Consider the following 4,581-nt stretch of genomic DNA (forward strand, 5'->3'; position numbering starts at 1 on the left):
GTGACAGATCTGCTGGTAACCTTATTTGTTTTCCCTTGTGAATTAGGAACTTCTTTTGTCTGGCTGATTTTAGGATTTTTCTCTTTTTCTCCATATTTTCCAAATTTAAGTACAATATGGTTTGGGAGTTTTGATGGGAGTTCTCTGTACTTCCTGGATTTTGAAGTCTGTTTGCTTCCCCAGATTAGGGAAGTTTTCAGCTATAATTTCCTCAAACAAACCTCTGTTCCCTTTTCTCTGTCTTCTTCTGGGGCTCCTTTGATACAAATGTTGTTATGAAAACCTCTCATTTCTCTACATCCTTGTCAACACTTGGTCATTTTAATTATAGCCATTGTAGTGAATGTGAAGTAATAACTAATTGTGGTTTTAATTTATATTTATCTAATAACTAATGGTGTTGAACATCTTGTCATGTGCTTAGAGCCATTTGTATATTTTCCTGGGAGAAATATCCGTTCAAATTCTTTGCCCACACCATAGTTGGCTTGTCTTTTTTATTGAGTTGTAAGTGTTCTTCATATATTCTGGATTTCAGCCCATTATGAGATATAGGATTAGCAGCCATATTCCAAATAAAGTCAGTCCCGTCAGACAGAACTCTGGAGTTCTTCATCCTTATGGCCCGACTCTTTTCTAAACATAAACCCTACTCCATTTTACCAGTGTTGGATGTGGAAATCCTCATCTCCTGGAGTAACATACCTATGCTATGGTCCTGGGGAGCAGTCTCTGGTCCTTTAGGTTGCCCCTTCCTGCATGGAAACTTCAGTCCATGAGCAAGTGGAGGCTGGGTGATCATGCTATACTTATTTTTGGCTGCTATTCAATAAGTAGAGCTTCTGTCCTGCATATGAGGGGCTAGGTAAAGGGAAGGCGACCCAGTCCTCTCTGCTGTACTTTCTTGGAATACAGTTTCTATAATATGGAGTAGAGGCAGAGGTTAATGAAAAGCTCTGGGACTCTGCCTTTTTAAGTGTAAAATTTTAGCACAATTGAGAGCCGTGGGGAGAGGGAGCCACCATCTTCTTGGCTGCCCCTTTTCAGAGTAGAGTGACTGAGGTAGACCTTCCCTAGCACAGAGATATAAGGAAGAGGGTATTTGTCGTGTCATACTTTCAAGTGTCACAGACTCTTACACTGCATATCCAAATTTAATAAATTTCTTTGAACAAATGTTTCTTCACTTAATTTATACCATTAGAATAATTTCTGGAGGCATTAAATGAATTGTATTTAACATATCGTTTTACCAGTTAAATTGTTGTTTTGCTGGGGAGATAATCCACTGAGATCCTTACTCTGACATTCTGGAAGTCCCCCTTCTGGGAATCTGCCTATACTCACAGCTTTGAACCACATGTTTTAATGGTTAAAGTAAGGATGTGATATGTAAATTAGAAATGTGATGAGGTTGATAGCCATGAGATTATCTTTGATTTGGAACTGGAAAGCAAGAATGGAGAAAAAAAAGAAACAAATTAGAAAACCTTATGTTGTCTGTGTTTTTTGTTTGCTTGTTTGTTTTGAGAGAAAGAGAGAGAGAGAGAGAGAGAGAGAGAGAGAGAGAGAGAGAGAGAGAGAGAGATGGGGAGAGGGGCAGACGGAGAGAGAATCTTAAGCAGGTCCACACTCAACATGGAGCCTGACACAGGGCTCGATCCCCCGACCCTGTGATCATGATCTGAGCTGAAATCAAGAATTGGATGTTACAATTGACTGAACCACCCAGTCGCCCCAACTATGTTGTTCTTCCTATCTTAAGAAGTAGAGTCTTACTCTTGGAGATAAATGGGTGTTTGCTTAGAAACAAAGATACAAATGTAGTTTCACACATTCACAAAATGTAGACAAAAACTAACTTATAGAACCTGTGGCTGTAAGGAATTTAATTATTCTCTGTGGAAGGATATTAAATATTGTTTTATATTATATAAAGCAGTATTTCTTCAAGTTGTATTCCTTTGATAAAAAAGTGTTTTTTTTTCCTGTTTATTGATTTAGTTGGCCCAAGGACTGTATATTTTAGCTTCTCAGGAGTTGGTATTTATATATGTTCATGTGTGTTCATGCATGCACATGTGTGCAGGTGTGTGTTTAACTGTTGAACACCAGTAGAAATAAGCAATAATTCTGAAGATAACTAAAAGGCAGGCTATAGACAGAACTATCACCTAAAGCATAAAGCAAAAAACTATCACCTAAAGCATAAGCAAACAGAATTTGGTATACTCAATATACACTATACTATGATCCAAATTTTCAATATCCTATATTTTGTAAATATATATTTATTAACTTGATATTTATATTACTATTACTATACACTATTGATTTTAGATGGATGAATTAGGGCTGCTGGAACAAATGACCACAAACTGAGTGGCTTAACAACAGAAATCTATTTTCTCACAATTTTAAGGGTTAGAAGTCCAATATCAGGGTATCAAATATGCAATCCTATCACCAAAGATTTTAAATAATAATGCTTACTTGACTCTTCTAACTTCTGGTAGTTGCCATCAATTCTTAGTGTTCCTTGGTTTAGAAATGTATCACCTCACTCTCTGCATCTGTCTTCAGGTGGCATTCTTCCCTCTGTGTGTCTGTGTCTCTGAATTTCCTTTTCCTTATAAGGATGCTAATCATTGGATTTAGAGATCACTCTAATTCAACATAACTTTATTTTAATTTAATTACATCTTCAAGACCCTATTTCCAAATACACTAACATTCACAAGTTCCAGTAGACATCATTTTTTTGGAGGATATTATTCAACCACAGTAACTGGGGCTTGCATGATAACAGCAAATTATTATTAGTGTGATATGTTATAAGTGGCATTTATCTTGGTATATTGGGTAAATCCTCTGTAATACACTAAGGAACCACACTTTTTGTCTCACTCCCTGCCCTGAATTAAAATCACCTTCTCAGGAAGTAAAGCTACTATTTTTCATGGCTAGCACGAGGTTGGTAAAGTTACAGTTCTCACCAACTACTGCAGGTGGCAATGTAAACAATAGTGGCTTCAGGTAAGAAGGCACAGACCCTCTGCATGTCTTATCAAATTCTGGCCAATTTTCAAAAATAGATTCTTCTCCCATTCATTGTCTGATATTGGTGAACTTCCAATTCCCTGAAATGATAGTTCTTGAGAAGTTTGTCCAGTTTTTAACTTTTTATTTGTGAAAGAAAATTGCCTTTTTCATGTCACCATTCTCACCAGAACTAATATCTTATTCCCCAGTACCCAAATACACTTCGTACTGTCCCAAAATGTTAACATAATAATTATTACTCAGACTCTGAAAGGTGAGTAAATCACATAAACATTATGTGTTTTTATTCTCCCTTCCTTTTATTCTCCCACAACACTTGAGATATATTATAGTCATTATAGTTACTTCCATATTATGGTTGAAGAAATTGAAATTAAGGCAGATTTAATGACTCTTTTACCTGTAATTACATAATGGTTAAGTTTCAGAGCTATCACTTAAGCCTGAGTAATCTGTTTTCTCCTGGTGTTTGCTATTAATTGAAATTAACTTAATCTTAAGAGTCCTTAGGGCAGAGACAACATCCCACTTGAAATTTTATTTCCACTTATGAGGAACTCAATGCATATACACTTGTAGATACAGATATAAAGCAGCAAATTGATCTGAAAATTTAGTTCAAGGAACAAATAAAATTTTATCTATTTTGGCATTCTTATAAATGACCATCAATTATATGCTTCTTGTTAAATATTCCCACGGTTTCAATACGAGAGGCAATTGAATCTAACCCTCACTTCAGTTCACTTCTTTACTTAGAATGTAATTGATCCATCTTTCTCTAACACTTTGTTTCCTCTTTCATTTTTTTCTGACATTTTTTTTACTGTATGTATGTGTAATATTTTCATATGTTTGGGTTAAATACTACTTTGTCGGGGCACCCAAGTGGCTCAGTCAGTTTAGCTTCCAACTCTTGATTTCAGCTCTGGTCATGATCTCATGGTTCATTGGATCAAGCCCCACATTGGGCTCTGACGTGGTAGTGTGGAGCCTGCTTGGGATTCTCTCTCCCTCTTCATGCCCTCTTAAAGTAAATAAATAAACTTAAAAAAAAAGATTTCTTTGTCAAAAGCAGCTATACTGTTGTAATGATACTGTTTTAGACGTATATTTTATTTTAGTGGTTTGGCTGTATATGATCACCTAACATAGTATCTTAAAACTGAATCTATTAGCACACACACATACATATATATTTTAAAGCTATGGCTATTCCATTTTAATTCTTTTGTGTATTGGAAACTATATTTTTTAGATGAAAAGTATTATAGCTTAATATTTTATTGATTGAATGAGTTCCTAAGAATCCTTCCATGATATAATTTTGATATTCTCCTATCTTGGTATTTCAAACAAATGCAGCCCTGGTCACCTGAAATCTGAAGAAAAATAAGGTTAAATTACACTGTGGTTTAGGTGAGGAAAGAATGAGGATATTCTGAGCAATTAGGGTTGTCAGCACTTTAAAACAACTATTTGGAAAATAGAAGAGACCTTGGGCGCTAGTTCATCTGG

Source organism: Panthera tigris, chromosome C2 (assembly GCF_018350195.1).
Source record: "Panthera tigris isolate Pti1 chromosome C2, P.tigris_Pti1_mat1.1, whole genome shotgun sequence".
Classification (NCBI taxonomy): domain Eukaryota; kingdom Metazoa; phylum Chordata; class Mammalia; order Carnivora; family Felidae; genus Panthera; species Panthera tigris.